Source organism: Psammomys obesus, unplaced genomic scaffold (assembly GCF_907164565.1).
Source record: "Psammomys obesus unplaced genomic scaffold, mPsaObe1.curated_primary_1811, whole genome shotgun sequence".
Lineage (NCBI taxonomy): Eukaryota > Metazoa > Chordata > Mammalia > Rodentia > Muridae > Psammomys > Psammomys obesus.
In genome coordinates, this window is record NW_026596073.1 from 20,202,432 (window position 1) to 20,226,794 (window position 24,363).

General features: G+C 36.5%; 1 protein-coding gene across 4 annotated transcripts in view; it reads right to left on the reverse strand.

The window, feature by feature from the left end:
* Positions 1-24,363, reverse strand: part of Nlgn1 (neuroligin 1) — a 997,420-nt gene that overhangs the window by 521,809 nt on the left and 451,248 nt on the right. The window contains exon 1 of one of the 4 annotated variants that reach the window (XM_055625986.1): positions 6,530-6,584. The exons of the other annotated variants lie outside the window; for them this stretch is intronic. The gene's annotated coding sequence lies outside the window, so the exon portion shown is untranslated. Of the gene's footprint in view, positions 1-6,529; positions 6,585-24,363 lie in introns of those variants that run through there. 4 annotated transcript variants of the gene reach the window in all.

Consider the following 24,363-nt stretch of genomic DNA (forward strand, 5'->3'; position numbering starts at 1 on the left):
CCCTCTCTTTAAAAATAAATGACCAATTTAAATGCCTCAATTTTTTTATTATGATAGTCACTTTTGAATGAAAACTAATTTTCAGATAAAAATTACAGTTTCTCTTGTATGTTTAGACTTCTAAGTTGAGAAAATGGTTTATGACTCAGCTTGGAGACTATTTTGCGATAACCAAGTATGGGGGCAAGTGTTAATCTATTATGTGTTTTTAGTTTCTTCATTTTTTAAAATTTATTTTCAGGTTAGCATAAAATTAATGGGCTTCATTATGACATGTTCACACATTAGCCATTACACTTGTTGTAAGTTGTCCCTTTAAGAAAGGTGAGTTCAAAATGATGCACTCCCTGTATGTAAGCATGAATTCTAGCTTCCCCCCTCTTCCTGCCCAGAAGTATGTGCTTCACCAGAACGCCCTGCTTATGAGTGAGAAGAACATTTTGTTCTGTTTTGTTTTGCTTTTAGTGTCAGTAGGTTTTTATTTATCTTTTTAAATTTTATTTATTATTTATTACAATTTATTCACTTTGTTTCCAGCTGTTTCCTCCTCTCCTTCCTACCCTCTCCCCCTCATCTTCTCTCTAGTCCAAGGATAGGGGAGGTCCTCCTCCTTTTCCCTCTGACCCTAGCCTATCAGGTTTCACCAGGACTGGTTGCATTGTTTTCCTCTGTGGCCTGGTAAGGCTGCACCCTCCAGAGGGAGGTGATCTGAGAGCCTGCTACTGAGTTTCTGTCAGAGACAGCCCCTATTCCCCTTACTAGGGAACCCACATGGACACTGAGTCTATGGGCTACATCTAAGCAGGAGTTCTAGGTCCTATCCATGCATACTTCTTGGTTGGAGTATTGGTCTCTGCAAGATCCTCTTGAGGTGGAGTTACAGATAGTTGTTAGCTGCCCTGTGGATACTATGAATTGAACCCTGTGCTCTAGAAAATCTGCCTGTCTCTTAACCACTGAGGCAACTCTCCAGCCCCTATATTTCCTCTTATATGAAGATTCAGGGGCTTGTGGAGTTGTCATATTGAAATGGGGGGGGGTTCCTTTTTAGATTTTTAAGCTACACACATAAAAAGCCTGATTGCTACAATTTTAGCTTCTTACTTTTTTCTTGTAGGGTTGGCATTGAAGAAGCAGTAATAAATTATTAAACTGAAATCATTAGCCAAACTGTTCGCTACAGACACTGTACTCTGCTAATTGTATGCTTGGAGGAAGCACAGAGGGAGGCTGTTTCAGAATTCTCCTTTAATTAAAATTACATAGAATTACAAAGCACCCACTGTGATCAGTAATGAAGTCTTGGTAGCGGCGTTCTGTTCACCTGGAAGAAACCGGCACACATTGCGAAGACTAGCCCAGCACCTTGTAGCAGAAGCACATGGGCTAGTGTCAGGAAGTGCCAACGTGGGGAGAAGCCAGGGTCTATGCCCAGGCGGGTCTATTTCTTTTCTTTGAAATTTATACTTAAAAGAATCACAGATATTTGGGTAAATTAGAATTTCCAGTTCAGCTTTTTTAAACTTTTCAGAGATTTTGGTCTTGCCTAAGAAGCTAGCACAGCGAGTTCGTCTTTGCTAAGAAATGCAACTAAATTATAATGCTGTGTGCTCACAATATATTTTTTTCTTTTGAAGTGACTCTTAACTTCAATAATATAACTTGTGTTGCTTCCTAAAATAAAGTAAGATGGCTAAACCTAAATTAATTTACTATTTAGAAACCTTTAGAATACATTGGTATCTTCTACCATAAAATAACCAGAATTCTCTGTGTGCAGTCCATTTTTCACCTGAGTGGCAAGTATTTGCACAATCCCAAAAACTTTTCATTGTTAGTAAAAACCAGTTTAAAGTATAACTATTTGCTCTGCTTTTTAAAACAGAACAAGATATTGATAAATGGCACATATCAATAAATGGTATATAGGACATCATAATATTAAATAATATCTGTTCATGCTCTTTAATAATCACATTTTATCAGTTTCTCTAACTTATCTTCAGTTCATGTATTACATTTTTAGTAGTTAATAATAAATATTTTAAAGCCACAATGTCTTTGAAACCTTATTATTTAATTCTCTATATTGAAGATGAAGTAAATAAATTTTGTGCTTTATCTACAATTTTGACTTTGAATAACTAGCTACCTCAGACTTTACTAAAATTTGCACTTTATGGCTTCTTCAAATACTAGCTTAGTTCTAGTCAAACTGCAAATGTTCACAAGTATATTCATAATTCTGTTGTTTGTTTTTGGCCTTGTCAAACACATGGAGACTGAGAGGAGTGGAATGGTGAAGGAATTTCTACGTGGATGATTATTATCCTCTAAAATATTAAGAAAGAACTCTAGATTTTTTTCTGGCTAATAAAATAATAGAGTTGGAATATGGACCTTTGACATTATAACTATGGCATACTACAAACTAACTTTAGATCAAAGTAGAGAATGCGAATGAGCTGGACCAGGTCTCTGTGCTTGTCAGCTATGGCCCAAGATCACACATTCTCTCAATAGCCCCAGTAAATAATTGGTAGACACGTAATTCCTTAAATATGTGTACTGGTTTCTTTTTAAGGAGGCTGGACTGGTTAATTGCCCGTATTTTAGAGGTTTTGAAGATCTAATAGCTTTTTTACTTGTGAAGCATTGCCTTAATTAAATTTTTGTCTGAAACATATTAAGAGACACTTGAATACATGCCCATGCCTTTCATTCATGTTTATGGTGCCAGTTATCTTCCAGAACTGCTAGTGTAAAATAGAAGGCTTGGCTTAATTTGTTATTCTTAAGCCAGACACAAAACAACCATATACTTTGCTTACAAAATATATGGGAATCTACAGAGCAATTTTTAGGGAACTTGAACTTCTATGGAAATAATAAAATTGTGTCTAAATATTAAAATGCTCTCATTGAGATACTCTTGACACAATCAAGAATATCTCTGCAATCTTCTAAGTCCCTAAACTCACTTGAGAAAAACCTTGGATACTGTTTTGAACCATTTTTATGACTTCAGATTAGCCCATATGACAAGGTTCTTTTGGTTATTGTAAATCATAAGTTAAGAACAGTGTGCCTGTGTCTGGCCTGATGATGGCTGTAGACAGGGAATTAGAAGTAACAGTCCCTTCTGAGAAGTCCTTAAAGTAGAATGTGGTGTCTGGGACAAGGCCAGGGAATTAGGGCACAGGGGAGCTATGGAGAAGTGCCAGGTAACCTGACTTCCGGTGAGGGAACGAAGCACTGTCATTTGAGTCCTTCGCCAAAGATTCAAATTAGGTATCACATCACTTTGTTTTGTAACACACCTACAAAATAATTCTAAGAGCACTGAAAAGAGGATATTCAGACTTCACTGAATGTTTTCTTCATGAGATATCTGAATTTGTTTATTATTATTATTATTATTATTATTATTATTATTATTATTATTATTATTTGTCTCTGAATTGATTGTCCAATGCAACACAGAGAAATGGGCTGTCTCAGTGCTGAGTGCTACAACAGGGGATGGCCGTTAACACTTAAAAGCATTGCTTGACTTGGTAGCACTGCCAAAGTGGCTTTTCATGACTTGAATGACACCTGAGATTTAAGGAGGTGTTTAAGGTGTTTTTAATAATGAACTAAAGATGTTAAATGTGGTTCAAAACTGGTCTGTAAAATAGTTTCAGGTGCTACAGGGCTTAAATCACTATCAGTACTCAGTGAACCTATTCTAAGCATGTAAATACTATATAGGAGCAATCTCACTCAAAAGGAAAATCTGATTCAATCAGCAACTGAAGAAATATTAAGCTAGAGTGATGATATCTCAGTCTTCTGACTATATCACCAAATTTTGGACTTTACCAGTCTCTCCAAAAGCAGTTCTCTATACTAACAATGCTTATGATATTGGATTTTCAAGAAATTTTACATTTCCTTGTAGCATCTATGCCCTACTGAGCCTAGAAATTGTCAAATGTTTGACTCTATCAGAATTAGTGTAAGTTTATCCTTTAACTATTTAGCACTGGAAATTATGTCTTAGGCAGTGATATTTAATTATTTAATGTTCATTAGTAGTGGTTAGCTGGTACATACTGGTTACTTCTTCATTGGGATCCATGGTAAACGAATACATAACTAAATAGTAATAAATTATACGATAGCCACAATTCTTTTTTAATGATTTATTTTATTTGTGTGTGTGTGTATGTACGTGTGTGTGTGTGTGTGTGTGTGTGTGTGTGTGTGTGTGTTTGTGTGTGTGTGAATACACCTATGGAATGTGAAGGTTTGGCACAACAGAGCTGAGATTAGCATGGTAGCTGTATTCTAAGAGAGCAGTGTGGACGTCTGGACGTCTAAGAGAGCAGTGTGCTGCTTTGAATAAGATTGGCCCCCACAGGCTTAAATATTTGCATGCTTCATTCCCAGTTAATGAGTTATCAGGACAGGATTCGGAGGTATGGCCTTATTGTAAGAAGTGTGTCACTAGAGGCAGCCTTTAAGGTTTCAAGACCCTGGACTCCTTTCTGAGCTTATCTCTCTGCCTGCTGCCTGAGGATCTGGATTAAGAGTCTCAGCTACTTCTCAAGCACCATGCCTATGTGTGTGCTGCCATGCTTCCCACCATGATGATAAGCCTCTGAGTCTAAGCCCCCAGTTGAATTCTTTCTTTTATAAAAGTTGCCTTGGTCATAGTGTCTCTTCATAGCAATAGAACACCAAAATATACAACACGTACTTGAAACTGCTGGGACAAATTTCCAGCCTATTAATAATTCTTAAATACTATAAAATGCAAACTGAAAAGTGTAGCAATTAAAATTTCAATATTTTATCTCTACCATTTAAGTTTTTATTCTAGAAGAGTTTATTGAGTATGTATCAACAAAAATTAAAAATAAGTGGATGCAAATTATTTGTGAAAGTCATTCAGTCATAGATTGCTTGTTGAGAGGGAATCTCTGCTGACCCAGGAGGAGATTATTTATTTTCAATTTTTTTCCTGTCTTCTTATAAATGTCTTTGTGAGATTTAAAGGTTTGGGAGAAAACAAAATCATAATTACGGTAACATACAAAGCAAAAACAAAAAAGTGCACACTAATCATAAAATGCTAAATGGAAGAGAGATGCACTGAATGAACCAGTAGTCTCTCTAGGAACTCAGTTAAATTTCAGTAGGACAATGGATGCCAAGAGAGCTAATTAATTTGTCAATTAATCAGAATATAGGAAGAATATGTCTTAAGAATATAGGAAAGATAAAAAGTTTCCATATTAATGAAGTAGAAATATTTTATTACACATGGTTGGTAATATTTTGGAAATTATAAAATTTTATTTCATATTATTAGATTTTATAAAAAATGTATACAAATTTTGAAGTGAAAAAATACACCTGTAACCTTGTTTGTTTAAATGCTTTATTATTAACTCAGTGGATGGCTCTTTGATCATCTCCCCCTGAGGGAGAAGCAGCCTTACCAGGCCACAGAGGAAGACGATGAGATCTGATAGGCTAGGGTCAAATGGACTGGAAGGAGGATTTCCCCTGTCAGTGGACTTGGGGAGGGGCCTACAGCTGGGATACAAAGTGAATAAATTTTAATACACATATATATATAAGAAAAATGTATTTAAAAAATCTAAAAAATAAAAACTTATTAAATTTTTCAAAATATTTCACTAAGATTTATTTATTTTATCTTTTAATCATATGTGTCTGCACATCTGTGTTTGAGTGTGAATGTGTGTCAGTAAAGGTAGCCATGGTGGCCAGAAGAGAGCATGGGATGTCCTGGAGCCGAGTTATACCTGATATGGGTACTGGGAACTAAGCTAGGGTTGTGTAAGAGGTCAAACGGTTCTCTTAACCTAAGAACACATCTCCAGCATCATGAACCAGCAGGGACCAGGGGACTTATGTATTTATACTTTGTTTATTGTTTATCCTAATAGCTGTGGTGCCTTTATTATCTACATAATATCAGTGTACTGATATTTAAACAGAGCAAATGTGAAAAATAATCTAAGGTATTGCTCAAGAAACACTTTGCATCAGCTCATTTCTCTTTTAATACAGCGTGGAGTGCTTTAGAAAAAAGGAAGTAAAATGTAAAAATGATACCCAGTCAAATTGTCCAAAGTATTTACACAGATTCGAGCACATGCAATGGGCACAAGGACCACGAGGGGAAGATTGTTAGTTCAAAGAATATGGACGGATTCATCAAAACGTGGGATGAAACATATCAAAAGTCAGTTCAAGAAAACCGAAAAAGAAAAAAAAGCCCCTCTTTTTAAAACATCTTAATGGTTGGCATCAAAATGTGAAATGTAACATTCACTTGAAAAAAATTTAAAATGCATATTTATATGTAACAACAAGCAAGAAGACAAAACACATCAAAAACAGGAATTAAAAAAGAACTCTTCAAAAAAAAGACAAGAAGTAAAAAAATAGAAAGGGGTGGAAAAAGTGATTGCGCCCTGGTCATGCAAATAGATTTGGTGGGGAAAAATACCTTCATCTTCAGCACCGTCATTATCACCTAAATCATCTGTCTGTTTCTTTGTAAGGGGACCTAGGATTGAGAACGGAGAAATGGAGGGAAAAAAAAAGACAATTCAAGAATAAACAAGACTGAGGGGAAAAAAAATAAACATAAATACTAAAATTCTCAAGGATATTTCAAAAATGACCAGGGAAGTGGTATATCATAGTCGATTTTTTTTTAAGAAAAAAAATTCCCCTTACCCAAAATATCTCATAGATTTGTTTTATGAACACTTTTAGCATTGAAAATATACTATGGTTTAGTAGTTCAGTCATAGGTCAAAGAAATGATTTTTTGTAAAAAAGATAAAATACCCACTGCACATAAAAATGTAAACAGTTCAATTAATTAAATGTACTTAATTTATTCAATGTCCTATCTAATCAATATTTATGAAAGTCATAAAGATATAGCAGGGACAAAAAGATAACAACATTAGAAATAGAAAGATAGAAACATTTTTTAAGTTGTTCTTTTTTGCTTGTTAAAAATTCTGTCTTTGTATGATCATTATCACTTGTATTTTACACATTTTTAATTTATACGTTAAAAAAAAAAAACTGTGACTTTTTAAAATTACTTGCCATGACACTAGTACTCCCCCGTGTGTTTTAATTTAAATGTTAGTTGTGGATTTAAGGCAATTGTCACATGCAAGAATGTATCAACAGAAAATTTTGTCACTTGGCAGAGAAAAGGTATTGTCAATAGAAGGCATGTTTAGCTATCAAAGTAGTTAAACAGTCAGGACTAATACTTCAAAATTAACTTTATAAAACAGCAGAACCATGCCATTGTGCAATTTCATGCCCAGTGTATTTATAATAGGCTCATGATTTAGAAAAACGATTGTATTAAAACACTGTGAATGTTTAATACATGTTTTATTATCCTAACAGTGCTAATTTGCTAGCATAAAAGAGCACACCAAAGGGGATGTCAAAGGCCATAGGAAAGTAATTTTAAGTGTCACAATTGACATACTCAGCACAAAAAAAAAAAAAAGCAAGTCAAGCACCACATTGCCTTTCTGAATTTCCACAACCATTTAATTTGTATGACATTTCATAATCCTCATGCAAAAAGCAATCACTACAAACACAGGACACTCTATTTAAAAAGACAGCCAATCACAGAGCAATAATCAAAAGAATTTTGTCATGCATAATGTAAGAGTCTGAGAAAACAGACTGTGAGGGAATGGACAGTCACATCCTGATCCCCACCATGTAAGTAGTGACAGGGCAAGCATTAACTGTAAGCACACATCACAGGGAACTGCTGGTAAACATTTGAGAAAGATATTTTCACCTTTTCAGAGAGGAATTTTCATTGTGTTTGCTATTTAAAACTAAGCCTATCACAACATTCCTCAAAGAGTAGGAAATACCATACCAAAAACAAAAGGAAAAAATAAAGTAAAACATAATTATTATTTTTTCATGTCAGAGAAATACTGCTGCAAATATCAGTCACTGGTGAAGATCAAAACACTGAAAAACAAAAAAGAAATTGATATAAAGGAAAGTACCTATTAGGTACTTCAATTATAAGGTCGTAGTATCAAGGTCGTTCAAAATAAAGCAATGAGACTGTAAAACAAATAATACTCTTTCATAAACACACCTGTAAGCATATTTCTACTGAGAAGTCCTAGGTGAGAGGAATAGTTTGTGGTAATTGCTTTCCAGTTGCAAGCTCACAATTATCCAAACTTAATAAGACTTTGCTCAAATGCGAAAAGCATATAGGGCTAGCTGATGCCTATTACCTATGCTTATAAACTTGATAACAGTTCTTTAAAATATCAATGTTTAAATTCTAAATTTTAAAATTTGAGAATTGGAAAATTTGAAATGTTTTCAATTTCAAAGTATTCTTCCAAATACTCAAGTAATATTTATTACCTAGAGATTGAAATATTTTTCACATTTCCATTTTCTAAGATCCTACATAAATATGGCTTACTTGTTAGTTATCAAGCAATGCAAACCGAGAACGGTGGTATTTATTCCTTGCAAATCTCTGTCTACTTTGCAACTTTCACAAAACTACTTAACTTTCTTAATTTTCAGATTTTTAAGAAATCACTAAAATCAGCTCCTATTTTGTTGACTCATTAGTTTGGCAATAATTGAAGGTACATGGTAAAGCCTGTCACATTACGGCTGCTTTTCTCATCTTGCTCTGGTTCATTGCTATATCTCTCTCTTGGACAATTTGAATGGAAGTACACTGGGGTATGTAATGTAATTTCCATGGTCAGTATTGAAAGGCAGTTAGGTTCTACGGAGTCGACATTCTGATATGCTTCATATGCCTGCAGAAATGTTCCCTCTTTAAACCTGTGTGTGATGCAGGAGCAAGAGAGTGTTATTAAACAAGATCTTCCATTGCTTTGCATGTGGAACATAGTTTGGTATTGCCTTGTAGCTAAGTAGGAAAGTCATGGAAATTATTCTAGGTGAAGAAGGGATAAGGTCTAAGGCTAGAATGCTGAACTGAGTTTTTCATGTAAGCTGCTGATCTATGCCTTTCCTCCTCAGAAAGCTGAGTGCCTCCTAACAGAGGACACTGTTTACATTCCTACATACTATAGCCAATCTCAGATATCATGATCAGATACTCAGTATCACAAATAACTGAAGACATCATCGGGAGAAGATGAAGTTGAATGATCTCAACTATACAGTCATTTGTTGCTATATTAAATAACATTTTATTAAATTGTAACTGCGGTACAGCTATAGCTGTACTTTAGTGATCTGAGCAGAATGGTGATTTATTATCCTCAAAATTTATCTTGATTTTCTGATGTTCTTCTAAAGTTTGGTGAGGGTAACTATTCAGGGCAAAAATGATCATGATAAAGAAACTAGTTTTCATTCAGGTCTATGTCTAAAGATACTGAGAACAAACTAAGGGATTCTAGAGAACTCAGCATTGGTTTCTCTGAGGAAGCTTCAATGAAGAAAACACTAATACAGCCTAGAATTTACAGCAGGAGGTCTCCTCACGACTTTATCTTAATACTAGAAGCAAATCAACCACCACCCATCAGCAACTATGGCTCTTGTTTCCTTATTCTAAAGTGTTAGAACTGATATACTCACTAATGTTTAAATGTTTTTACCCGAAAGATAATATTGTAAAAGCGTATCTATTATTAGTGTTCTTGTGACGCAGACTTTCACTCTTCAGAGACCATGTATTTCTGAAAGTTAAGCATCCTGATTTCCCCAAGGGTAAAGCATCTACCCTTTGAATAAGAGTCACAAGCAACATTCTAACCACGGCTTATGTTTCTCTTAAACAGCCAGTATGGCAACTTCAGTATCAGCAGTTTTAAATAGGTATCTTAAAGCACCAACTATAAAGCAAATGAGACCACTCCAACCTGTGTGTAGAAGTGATTTATTTTACCTTGAAATTCACTGGGCCCCTTCTCCCAGAGGAATGCACACATAACTCTCATTAGAGTTAATAGGAAAGTAGACCTCATGTCATTTTGAAAGGGAGTAAGAGTAATTACTGTGTTTTATATCTCCTATAGGCAATAAATAGATTCAGCAGGAAAGCAACAGCACTTAAGCAAGCTACGGTGAACACCCAACCATGAACTTCAAACTCATTTAATTTCAAGAGTTCTTTTGTGATTTCCATAAATATAACTAAAGTCTTGGCCCTTACAAAGGGACTGTGATGCACTCTTACAATCTGGAATACGACCGTGGACGCCTTTTATTTTTTAAAGAGGAATAAAAATATCAGCATTTCTATGTAGTTAACTGGAGAATAATTATGAGCTCCGAAATAATTACTATCCACCCATATTAATGCCGCTTTTTATCATTCTCTTTGATGAAGGGCTAATATACTTTAGTTCTTAAATACATTAGAACTGATTATAAATTCCTTCATTATAGTTTCAATTCAGCAGAAATTAGCCAGACTTTGTGTCACACGTATTGACAAAGGCAAGTATGCTGAGAGTATTATTAGCCTGTGACTTAGAAGGTTGGCCATGAGAAATGTGTCCCTGTAGAGGGAAGAGGCCTCTGAAATTCTGAGGATTATTTATCCCATGCCCCAGCAGGTCACCAAATGAAAAGCAGAGGGCTAATGACCTTGCTGTCTTGCCTTACCTTCTTGACCTTGGAGCCTTTGATATAAACAGACTATAAAGAACTGTTAAGGTCATGCACACAGAATGAAAGCACTTAAAGGCATTGCTAGGGCTCTTTAACCATGAGATAAAAGTTAGTAAATAAAAGTTGGATCAAGTTTGTGAAAAATCTATGTGTGTTCCATACAAGGATCAATGCCAGAATTTAATCCACCCTGAGTATCAGTGGGAGTATATTATTCAACATTTTCTCTTTTATCAAACTGATAAGCACTAACCCATAATATGTTTATGATTCTAGTGGTTAATACTGCAAGCCCAACTAATTGATATCCCTACACTTATTAAATAAAAGGTTCTCACATACTTTCCCTACTCCATTATTTATGATCAGATGTAAAGAAATCATAGTTGAAAAGTAATTTTCTGCTTTGAACAAACTTTAAGACAGTCGAAACATTTGAATAATTCTTAAATATGCATTATACTAAAATAAAAAGTATGCATTATAAATCAGTATGATGAGTTACTTTGAAATAATTTATAATCTTGGAAGAACCTAATTATGTGCAGTTTTGGAGGAAGGAACTGCCATGTGACAATTTCATGATGCTTCTCAGCGAGCAGCTTGTCAGGCTTCTAGTTTGTATGTGTATATTTGGAAAGAATCGTATTCCACCTCCTAAAGGCAGAAAGCATGCTCTATGTTTATCTTTGTGTTGGAAGAAAACACCTACATGAAAATAGAACAGATTTCCCTCAACAGTTCTTCAAGGTACCTAACAGCTTACAATGTAGCTTTTGGAAAAAGTGAAGCTGCTGTTCAAAATCAGGAAAGGAAAAATGAATTTCTGGCTTAGAGTTTTTGGTAAAAGTACTTGATTACAATATTTTGAGCCATGTAGTAAAGGATAACCAGACTACAATTCCCAGACTCAAAGAAACTAAGTAACAAGAAAGGCCCAAGGGAGGATGTTTGAATCTTACTCAGAAGAGGAAATAGGATACACAGAAGAGAGGGAACAGGATAGGACAGAAAGTTCTGAGGGAAATGAGGGCAGGATCAGATGTGGGAGAGAGTGGGGAATAAGACAGAAGGCTTGCAGAGAGAAGAGAATCTGAGGGCAGGTGTAACTCTGAGAAGAGCTGGAGACCTGCAACATGGTAGGATCCTGGGAGCATATGGGGTGACTCTAGCTGAGACTCCTAGTAGCAGAGGAGACTGAAGAGGCCACACTTTAACCAGGCAGGACTTCTAGTGGAGGGAGGGGAACACCCACACACCCACAAAAACTTCAACCCAAAATTTACCCTGCCTAGAAGATGTGCTAGGATAAAGATAGAGCAGAAATTGAAGGAATATCCAACCAATGCCTGGCCCAACCTGAAGCCCACACCAAGGGAGAGAAACAACCCCTGAAACTGTTAAAGACACTCTGCTGTGCTTGAAGATGGTAGCCTAGCATAGCTGTCCTCTGAGAGGCTGCAACCAGCAATGGACTGAAGAAGATGAGACTCACAGCTATACATTGGTGTAGCACAGGGAGCCTTGTGGAAGAGGAAGAGGAAGAGGAAGAAAAGAAGGACTTGGAGGTGACAGGAGCTCCACAAGAAGGCCAAAAGAGCCAACTAATTATGGCTCCTGGGGGACTTATGGAGACTGAAGCATAAGTTGACCAATGGACAGCTTGGTCTTCAAGTGGAATCCCTAGTAAGGAGAGCAGGGTCTGTCTTTGAAAAGGACTCTGTTGCATGCTTTTTGATCACTTGCCACTGGTGGACTTGCCTTGCCAGAAGCAGATTGCTCAGTCCTCATGTGACTTGATATGCTGGGGTGGGTTGGTAGGAGAGACTCCTGTTTTTTGAGGGGTAGAAGAGGGGCATAGGGGAAGATGGAGGCAGGGTGAGACTGGGAGAAGAGAAGGGTTGGTCTATGATTAAGATGTAAAGTGAATAAATAATAAATTAATTAAGAAGATTCTATATTGTCATCTTCTGTGGTCTGGTAAGGCTGCTCCCCCCCCCCCCCGGGGGAGGTGATCAAAGAGCAGGCCAATCAGATAATGTCAGAGGCAGTCCCTTTTCCCATAACTATGTAACCCACTTGGACAATGAACTGTCATGTGCTACATCTGTGCAGGGATTCTAGGTTATCTCCATGAATAGTCCTTGGTTGGAGTATGAGTCTCTGGGAAGTTCCCTGTGTTCAAATTTTCTAGTTCTGTTGCTCCCCTTGTGTGGTTCCTGTCCTCTCCAGCTCTTATTATTTTCTACTTCTTACATAAGAATCCATGCACTCTGCCCATCAGTTGGCTATAAGTCTCAGCATCTCTGATAGACTAAGATCAGAAGGAAGAAGAAGACCTTCCCTATCAGTGGACTTGGGGAGGGACATGCATGAAGAAGAGGGAGGGAGGGTGGGATCAGGAAGGGAGGAGGGAGGGGCTTATGGGGGGATACAAAGTGAAAAAAAGTGTAATTAATAAAAATAAAAAAATTAAGAAAGAAAAAAGAAGAAGATTCTATATGAATTAATAGGATCTAGCAGACCAAAAGTTTAAAGACAAGCAAACAAACAGTGAGCTAACCCTTACACTATCACCAAGTTTGCATGATACTTTTCTTTAATATTATATTTGCTTATTTTATGGCACAAAGAATATTAGAATAGCATGCCTTTCTCCTTTCGTCTGCTTTTCTGTCCTGTATAAAATGCTGGAACCTGTGACAGCTTGGTCACCCTTTCCCCGGCTTTCAGCACACCATCTAGAGATCTACCTGTGACAGCCATGTATTAAGGACACAGGTGACACCAGATGTGCCAGATGTCTTGAGGTATTTCATTAATGATTTGTTTATGATGACAGCAATTATTTGACCTCTCTGGCAAGACTCCAGCATTCACTCAGCCATCCATTCAACAAATGCTTGTTTTGCTATGTTTTCAGAAACTGTAGCTAGCCAAAAATGAATGAATGAATGAATGAATGAATGAATGAATATTAAAAAATTAAAAAGCCATACGGCTTCTCAAGATAAAATAAAAAGAAACATTAATCAACTCACAAACTTACAAATCAGAACACACATCAACAAAGAAAACTGTATTGTTGTGAGAAGTTTCTTCAGCATGACCTGACAAGTCTGGAAGGTCATCAGTCAACAAATGTGAAAAGGAGGATACATGGAGTAGGCAGAAGGCTTGGGGATTAGGCAGGGGCAGAAAAGAAAGTTGTACCTACAGAAATTAGCATGCAGAAAAACCTGACAAAACAGAAGGCTCAGCAGCCCTTGTGGCTAACTGCTGGGAAAAGAACAGAGTCTAGGGAAATGAGGAGAGAGATATCCATGAACAGCCATGAAGCAAGCAGAACCTGAGCCTTTGTCTGAACCTTAAAAGCAATGGGAAAACATTCACATGCTTAATACACATTCTGATAAACTCTGACCTACTTCAGTCTTATGCGCAGAAACATCAGAAAGAAACAAAATCATTTTAAGAGATGCAGTAGGGGTATTTTACATTGAACTCTGAGTTACATTCTTTTGAGTCAGAAATACCTTTCTCAGAATGAAAATGGGTGTTATTCTTGACTGTAAATAAAAAAAAAATCACCCAAACGCAAGTCCAATACTCTAGCAATTCTAGGTGTTCATAAGACTCGATAGTTATGGCTAAACATTCATTTAAAGTTTTCTACTTTGTCTTAGAATTAATATGTCAAGAGTTCAAACACCCAAGATCTTACATTCATACTAAGACAGACTGTTCTAGGAGTGCCTTCTGCTGGGATGCCTCGGCCTCTCTGGCAGTAGAGCATTGATATTTTTCATCTCTCTCATCAAAGCAAATTTGTCCTCTCCACATAGCTCTGTTCTCAGAATCTACTTATCATACAGAAGTGTGCCTTGTTTGATCTTATCAGGCCATATTAAATTTCCAGAGGAAACCTAATGCCTGGCATTCTCTCAGTCTCTAAACCTATTCTGGGCCCAACATTGCCCTGTACCTACTTAATGTTTTCAACATCATTCACACTCTAGAATGCTTTGTAATCCACGGTGTATACCATAAGCTTTAAAGTTGTAGATAACAATTATGAAAAACTCCAAAAATAAAAAAGAATTAATTATTGTTTATCAACCTCGGGTAAACCGTGCACACAGTCACCTTCTGGTAAGACGAAACTTTCAAGTGCTTTCAATGAACAGGGATTTAAAGCCATAATCTGAGTTCGATGTGGTGAATCTTGTTCTGCGTGCTTTAAAATAGCTGCAACAAGACAGATGAATACTAAATATAGGATAAGATCAGTTTTGCTGCTTGAGAAATCCATGAGCAAAAATAAGATATTTTATATTCTGAATGGAAATATAATTTAAAATAGTTTTAAATCCAGTGTAGATGAATGACCCTGAAAATGGCTGTTATTGTTTCTTTACCTGGCTTAAATGTTTAATGGGTTTGTTTGTTTGTTTGTTGTTTTTTTTGTTCCTTTTGACCTAGAATTAACTGTCCAGCCAGGCTCATAGGACTCCATTTACTAAATCCAGATTTTATCTTCCTCTACTCTACTCTCCAAAATACATTTTTCTACTGCAAATATTGTCATTGTTGCTCTTCAAAAAGCAACCTGATTAAGTTACTCCCGCCTTGTGTTTTATTCCACATGATTCAATCTTTGAAGTTCCAATTACAACCAACTCACCACACAGAGAATGGGAGCTGTCAGTATAACTGGACACAGGGAACCTCCTAGAGAAAAATGTGGGATTTTATTTTCCTTTGGGTGGGGAGAGGTTGTACCCAATTGCTATATTGGAGATATAAATGAGAGAGGCAAGACGTAACTGAGAAAACATCTTAATTCTGTAACAATCCTAAATTTCATCTGTATTGATGAAGTCAAAAGATTGAACCATAACCACGAAGATCCTGTTTTCTGGGCTGTCTGAGTCTCATTATGGACATAATGAATAAGGACAAGTTCTCTGATGGTAAATTTCTCAGAAGAGTGGGATACCGCAGGAGTGTGCTGCATGAAGACTACCTGAGAATCTGCTCTTCCACGTGCCCAGCCTGCTCTCAGGCTTTTACTTAGACAGCATAGCTTTACTTTCTTCATTCTGGGTTCTAAGCTATACAGGCTGATCCACTGGCCAAACAGACTGGAACCTGTTAGAGACAAAATTCTGCATGCCCTCCTTTTATTTTTTTTTAAATGATTCAACAACCAATAGGTACTCAATAATTGGTTAAATGCCAAGATTTAGAAGATGGTATGGCTAAAAAAGAGACTACGAGACATTACAAAATCTCCCTCCACTTATAGTTAGGAACTGTATATAGAATATTTCATTGATTATGCCTGGGACCCAAAGCTATTGGACACAGCTTAGGTAATACCTTTACAAGTAACGTAGCAATAAAAGACAAACAATAAGAAGAAAATATGAATGATGGACAACTGAAGCCACAAGGCCCTAAGTAAACTGTACACCAGTAAATCTGTCATGATGACATCCAAATATAAAGTCTTTGAAAACTTCAATACAGCATTTGGTTCTGATGTGATTAGGTTAGAATTTAAATTAAAAGAAAAACATACTAAAGTAACTTTCCAAAGCTGAAACGAATAAAGTTAAAATAAGGTATAAATTTGGCAGGATAGAGATTCAAGAATTCAAAGCAAGTGAGTAGTAGCAATTCAAAGTGATAATTTTTCAGTGATGAAATTATTTAATATGGTATTAAATTTTAGAAAAAATTAACACTTAACTTCCCTTAAAAATGATAAGATTAACAAGGTTAATATACAGCTGTAAGGAGCAATTAAAGAGTGGCATGTCCTGTAGGTCAGTATATAACTACTAGCCAGAACCATCAGAATCCTCCTCAACACCCAAAACATTAGCACTCAGCCCACTTCTTAGGATTCACTACTGTAACATAATTAAGGAATATTTTACATAGCAGGGTGCACACCCAGCAGTCACCCACAGTGTTCTTATTTGCCCTCCAGAACTCATATCAAAACACTGTTGCTGAAGACACCATACATTTTGCTTCTAGGACACAAAGAAATCACGATCAAACTGATGTGGAAAGGATTTTCCTCCTAGCTTCTTTACACGAGAGCTGAAGATACTGTCTATGCTGTTTGGATAGAAAACAACCACATCCGTGTGTTTTTCTTTTCAGCTATGGACTTTGTGTACTGTAATACTTCCTGTCTGCCAGGGAAGATATTCCTTCTAGGAGAGTGGTTCTCAACCTTCCTAATTCTGAGATCTTTTCATACAGTTCCTCACATTGTGTTGACCCCAGCTGTTCTTTTTATTGTTGCATCAGAATGGTAATTTTGCTACTGTTATGAATTGTAATGTAAGTATTTTTGGAGAGAGAGATTTTCCAAAGTGTTTGTGACCTGCAGGTTGAGAAGCACTGTTTTAGGGCAATAGTAGCATACCAGTTTGGGGGTAACTGACTGTCTCTTGAATGAATTTGAGGCCTACCCCAGGGACAATGATATTTTCTTAGTACTGTAAAGCAGTAGAAACCCTGTATCTATGAAGGTCACGGTCCTGTGATGGAACCCACTATTCATTTTGCTTAATAGGCATGCTAGACTGTCTTATAAATGATTGTTTAGTGCACAGACTAGCATTGTTTTCTTTGGGCAGAGACACTGTTTTATGAAGTGGGTGTTGGTTAATGTAGAGTCATATCTAGTCTATGTGCTGAGAGCAAGTGTTGGTTTCATGCTCATCTTTTTAAATATATTTTTTTAATATTTTTTATTTTAATTTTTATTAATTACACTTTATTCACTTTGTATTTCCCCATAAACCCCTTCCTTCTCCCCTCCTTTCCTCCCCCTTCTCCACACATGTCCCTCCCCAAGTCTGCTTATATGGGAGGTCTTCCATCTTTAAATAGGGGTCTCTATCAATGTCTTAACCAGACAGGGAAATATTACAGAAGAAAGAGCAGGAAAAATATAGGATCTGGAGGGTGGGGCAGAGTGTTGTGAAAAAGTCTGATACAGCATGATGATAGCAATCATGAGAAAGTAGCTTTGCCTGTCTCTACAAGCCTTGCACAAAATTGGGCCCTTCAACATCCCATCATAAACAGGGGAGGCATCAATGATGCCTCAGTCTCCTCTGTGGTACTGGAAACTAATGATTGCTGGGGGAGTCATGGAGGAAAACATTTCATCAACAGTGAAGACACTTGTGGCTGCATAAGCAAATAGCTCCCTTGCCTACCCATAGTTCTGTAAGCAATCCCAATAAACTTCATGGATCAAAACACTCAAAGTAGTCTGAAGACTACTTAAAAAGGGGATTCGAAAAGTAAAGGAGGGGGGACAAGAAAGGGTACTAGGCATGTTATATATGAAATTAAAAACAAAACTAAAGTAGTATTTCAACTAAATTGCTACTAAAATTTAAATTAAATTAGATAATACTAAAAGAATTGAAACAAAACTGTTTTCTAGTCTTTTTATATAAGGAAAGACTATAAATGCATTTACTAGAGCTTTTGTTGGTGCTTTTACTACTTAAAATTTAGTCATCATGAATTTAAAATTGATCACCATAAATGAACATTAAAAATAAGCCGGTTTGTTAGTTTTGTTTGGGTTTTTTGTTTGTTTGTTTGTTTGTTTTTTTGAATAACATGTCAGATGTGAGTTTTTCGCATTAAAGAAAATTTAAAATCAAAATGTCTTAGCTGCATTTTTCCAATGCAATAATACGTATTAGAAAGAGAAGACAGGTCTGGGGTAATGCAGCAGTTCTATTAGTTTAAACAGTTAAAATGTAAAAACAAAAATGCAGTTGAAGACCTCGTAGTTCTAATAAAATCACAAATGGATAGTTTTGCTAATTCTCTTCCTCAGTGACAGTTCTCTTCCTTGCTGTTCTAGCTGTGTTTGCACAATGCATGGCAGTTTTGGAAAGGCATTTATGCTTACCAGCACTACAGAAGCAATTGCTTGAAGAATGGCCGTACTCACAGATACCCTTTGGTGCACTTAGCTCACAAAAATCCTCTGAAGGGAAGAAAAACACTGAAAGCTAACCTTCCATCCTGTGTACAGTTTGTGTTTTGGAAACCCAGGAGCAAAATTAAGGTATTTGATCTTCAAAATATAAACACGCCATCTTAAAAGAGGCTTATCTCTCAAGTATTTAATGGCTGCTGGATTACAAGAATCAATATAGGATAAGAGGCCCATGCTTTATTGATTTCTTCTTCGCAATTTCATTCTTCCCTAGAAGCTACTAAAATGCCCCAAATCAAGCGGCTTTTGTAAGACAGTTCAGAATAATATTTATCAAAGGTAACATATTTAGTACTAATATTTGGCCACTGGCAGCCAAGATCGCCTTTGATGAAAAATATCTTTACCAACTGAATGTTTATTTTTCTATTCATTTGTCTGCTTTCTTTTTTTACAAAAAGTATTTTTTAATATATGAAAAATGTCTTGAATTTGGAACTATTTCACCATTATATAAAAATATGTGAACTAAATTTCATGGATTTCTTTTAAATGTAGAAAGCTAGAAACAGTTAATTTAAAATTTAAAGCATTAAATATTCAATACAGTTTAGCTGAGGAATGTTTCAAACATTCACACATGAATCAATGGTAATTTCAATTGCACTAAGAAAAATAACAATGATGAGGAACTTTTTGCTGAGTTATTTAGATAAACAAATCTCTCACAAGAGAACAATCGTATAGACTCCCAAATACTACCTCCCCCAATTCTCACTCACTGGTACAGTTAGCAGAAAAGAGATTCTGTTTCTAGCATTTGCCAAAATATTACCTATTATTATGGTTGCATCAAGTAGGCTCGAATTTGTGAGCTACATAAAAAATACCTTTTACACAGAGAACTAATGATTGCACTAATTACTTGGTAGACAGCTTATTTATTAGACAATTTTTTATAAGCAAAAAAAAAATCAGTGGAAAACAGCAACAATACAGAACTGAATCTAAAAAGTATAAAAATCCATTGCAGCCTTAAATTAATGGAAGAAAATATGCATGTATGTATATATATATATATATATACATATATATGCATATGTGTATATATGCATATAAATATACATATGCATAAATATATATATACATATTCATATATGTGTACATATATATTAATGGAAATTTCAGTGAGCAAAATCATCAGAGTCTGTGTGTTTTTCCCAATCATTATTCCTTTTTATTTTAAGGTATCCTTTGGAATTAATCATTGTACAAATAAAAAAATAACAAATTGAATTTTGTTATCTAGACAGTTGTTTACCAGCATGACTGGGACTGAAGAAAGGAAAAATATTGGAGGTTTTATTAAAAAAAAACAAAAAACTTTTTCTAACTGTTTTCTCCCCAGAGATGGTGGTATGCAGCCTATAATTCAACAACACAATGACAAATGAGGTTTATGTACCACCCTTGAGATAAACTTGGGATCTAGAGTCTCCTATTTATGGGCTCTTGGCCTTTTCCTACTTTAACTGTCACTGGAGACTGGGATGAAAAGTTGCCTGTGGGTATGTGAGGCTGATCCCATCGTACACTGCCCTAGCTGCAAAATGCCTGCAACGGTATTGATCCTGTAGCCACACACTGGACTCATAACACCTTCTCTCTGCGAGGAGATCTCCAAATGGAAGTGGTTTGTTTTCTCAAAGCTTCTTGTGATGAGAAATTAAACAGCCTACAGCTGCATTCAAAGACATGTATACATACAGATACACATACCTAGCACTTTCATGGCCTTGTAGGTGTACAAGTATATGTGCCATTAAAATTCAATAGATCTATTATTCTGCTTTTATATTTCAAAATCCAGCCAAGGGATGAAGGGATGGTTAATAACGCTTGCTGCTCTTGACAGGACGTATGTTCACTTTCCAGCACTCATCAATAACACTAGTTAGAATGGATCCAATGCCCTCTCCTGACCTCCTCAGGTACCAGGCATATTGTACACTTACATTTATGCATGAAGAATACTCAGACATATAGAATCAATGAATCTTTAAAAAGCCTAATCAAGAAATAACTTCTACCTCAAAATATTTTTCAACTTAATTTAGAAATATTTAATGCTGAGAATATCCTAGAATTTGTGATGTCTAGCTATAATCAAGAATATTCACCCTACACCACACAGGCTTTGACAAAGGCTGGAATAAGAAACAAAGGCTGGGGTAAGAAAAATAATATTCCTATGAATCAGTGACACAACCTCAAAGTTTTGAACTTTTTAGGAAAATTAAGTAACAGGTATTAAAATGTTAAAGGTATCAATAAGTATCTAAAAAAGATACATAGGTATGTATATATGTATGTATGAATAGAGAGAGACAAAGAGAGACAGAGAGATAGAGAGACAAAAAAGAGAGAAATTTATCCTATGAGCATTAAAAAATAAACAGAAACCAAAAATCACAAGAATGGCCACCTTGATCCAAGGTTCAGGAATGTTGGAAATGACCTTAAGCATTTTAATATCTCCACTGAACAAGTCTGTGATGGAAAAGTAAAGCAGGAATATCTCCCATGAACTACATCCTTTCAGTCTATAAGTACAAATACTAGTGGAAGTGATCCCAGCCTTTAATAATGCAAGGAAGAGATGCACTGCATCCATGAGGAGATGTTCATATTTCTATTACTTTAATGCATTCTGTGGAGATTCAGTTTTATACTTAGAAAGCCTACTCTACATTTTAAAAGCCCTTAAGCCTTATCTCCACAAGTAATACTGCCCTTTTTGTAGGATTGGAGTAAGAGTCACAAATTTCACATTCCTAGCACATTACAAATCATGGACAGTATTATAATGGACATGAAATCAGATCAGAGCATAAACATTAGCTAAAAATTTTGTTCAAGTTCAGTTCCTCGGAGAAGCCTCATACATACTTAAGCATCTAAAATATTTGTTTATTTTTGTGTGTGATTTTAAGTGCACCACAGGCATGCAGAATCCTGCAGAGATGAGAAGAGAATTTCTGCCATCTTGGAGTTGGAACTACAGGTGGTCTGAGATGTTGTGGGGTGCCGGGTTCTGAATCAGAGTGTCTGTAATATCAATAAGCACTCTCGATCACTGAGCCAACTCTACAGCCCCCCACTAAGTATTCCTAAAGGGGTATTTCATGTAATGTTTGTACCTTAAAAACAGAACTGGAAGAACATTACAGAATGTTTCTTCAAGGATACATTACAACATTTGGAATAAAAATACATTAGTACATATGTTTTCATGATCCTCATGGCCTATGTAACTAACTCGACAACTCTAACTTATGAACAGTCTTAGATTGATTAAAAACAGCACATAACCGGCTTAGTATATCTGGTTTCATGTTGATGTCTTTGATCCACTTGGACTTTAACTTTGTGCAGGGAGATAAATATGGATCTATTTGCATTTTTCTACACGTAGACATACAGTTAGACCAGCACCATTTGTCGACGATGCTGTCTTTTTCCCATTGTATGGTTTTGGCATAGTGATTCCACAGTACTTTTTAAAGAAATTAACTAGTTGTAGCAGTTAGTCCAAAACTGGAAAAAATATGAAGCCTGTTGAAGATATCAGAGAGTGGGGCTCAATACTGACTTTGAATTTGACAGAAACAAGTCCCCTGAGAAAGGCCTCCTAAAATGACTGTGAGGAAGTTCCTAGGTTGGACTGAAGTCAGGTGAGAAGCCCTACTGTGAAAATGGCGGTGCTCTCCCATGGCTAGGTGTCACTTTAGTACGAAGGAGGGAGGACGCTGAGCTCTGGCATCACCCTTCTGCTTCCTGCAGGCCAGCTGCCTCAAGGTCCCGCTGCTAATACTCACCAAGGTGCCATCACCCTGCCTGACCTTACTTCTGAAATCTGAGCCAAGGACAGCACTCCATCTCTTACGTTGCTTCTCTCACGAGTTTTGTTCTAATGGTGGAAAGGTAACAAACATAAGGAAGGAGCAGCAGAAAGAGAACGCCTCAAGCTTACGAACCCAGAATAACAGCTGCATGTCTACTTTGACCACCTTTCTGTTCTCCTAGGGGCTGCCTGAGGCATGAGGTAAGAAGATAAAACACTTGTAGTTATTTCATTATTCACTCTTAGAAAAAATAAACTATAAAATACAAATATGTAGAAACAGGAGCTGTTGTTGGGAAACTTAACTTTTTCAAAGTTAGCGAGTTGTTGGTAGAGTTTTAGCTTACACATGCACACACACACACACACACACACACACACAGAGAGAGACACACACACACAAGCATGCAGATTCATCCCCCAACAGTCTAGTAACAAAAAGTGTGATGACTTTACAGTAAAACAAATACATATTTGGAAGCTTTCTGTTTTTGCTAAAATTCTATTACCAACAGCGTCTATCACACTGCAGTTAATTTGCTCATTATGCTCCTCCCAGGAGTTGATGTTTTCATGCCCAGGAGCCTCTCACGATTGTTTCCACTTGCTGTGGACACATTTTTTTCTCCTTTTCTTTTTCAGCTGTCTCTCTTTCCCAAGTTCCCCCAAAGCAGCAAAATTAGATTTCCTGTCTGATTTGTCTGACTTCTCTGTAGCTACAATACACATTAGATAAAGATAAATGAAAACATGGGAATCCTTCCTGACAATAAGATTGGTTTTGGGGGACCCACAGGACCATTTGTAATGAAAGTAACTAGAGAAGTAAAGACAGATAAATTCATCTACCACACTTTGCCTTCTGCCCCCTGGGATCACAACCTCTCCTAAATCTCAGACCAGCTGAGACTTAATGAAATAAAATTACCTTAAGTCCCTTTCCCGCTGACTGAGTCCTAAAACACTACTTGGGTTTGATCCTACCAAAAGCAAGGGTGTGACATGCAGTTTGTTTAAGGAAATTTCAGAATCTTCAACACATCTGGACATTGCTTCACCAGGTGATGCGGCCACTCAGTCCATCAGATGCTAACGTGTGCCACTCATGGACGTGTCTGTGTTATGCAGAGCACCACTCAGACCCGACAGTCCACTGTCCCTGTCTCATCGTATCTTCACTGGCAGTAGCTTGCTGTTCCTGCTTTTCTTCAAGGAGCTCAACATCTTCTACCCTGAGGTACTCATTTCTGAGGTACCCCGATGCTTCGATAGCAAAGCACCCTGTGATTCCATAGAGAGTATGGTAACTACAATATCCATCAAGGTGAGTTCTTAGCAGTAAGTCAGTACAACATTGTCCAGTGGCAAAAATAAATTAAGCAGATGTGTGTACAATCTAATGCATGTCATCTAGCATCTTAAGGGAATATGACAAGATGGGAAACAGTATAAAAAGGGTCATTCTATTTGTGTAAAACCGGTATTAAGTACACACAGGCTTGTCCTAAAAGGATATCTCAGAGCTCTTTTCTGTAAGGATCAAGTACTGAATGTGATGTAAAGAATTTTACTGTTTAAACGTATACTTTTTTTTTAAAGCACAATATAGTGTGTGTGTGTGTGTGTGTGTGTGTGTGTGTGTGTGTGTGTGTGCGCGCGCGCGCGCTTGAGGCCAGAACGCAAACTTGGACATCATTTTTTCTACATTTTTTTTCTCTTCGGGTCTTTTTTTTTTGCACACCAATTAAAGTAGATT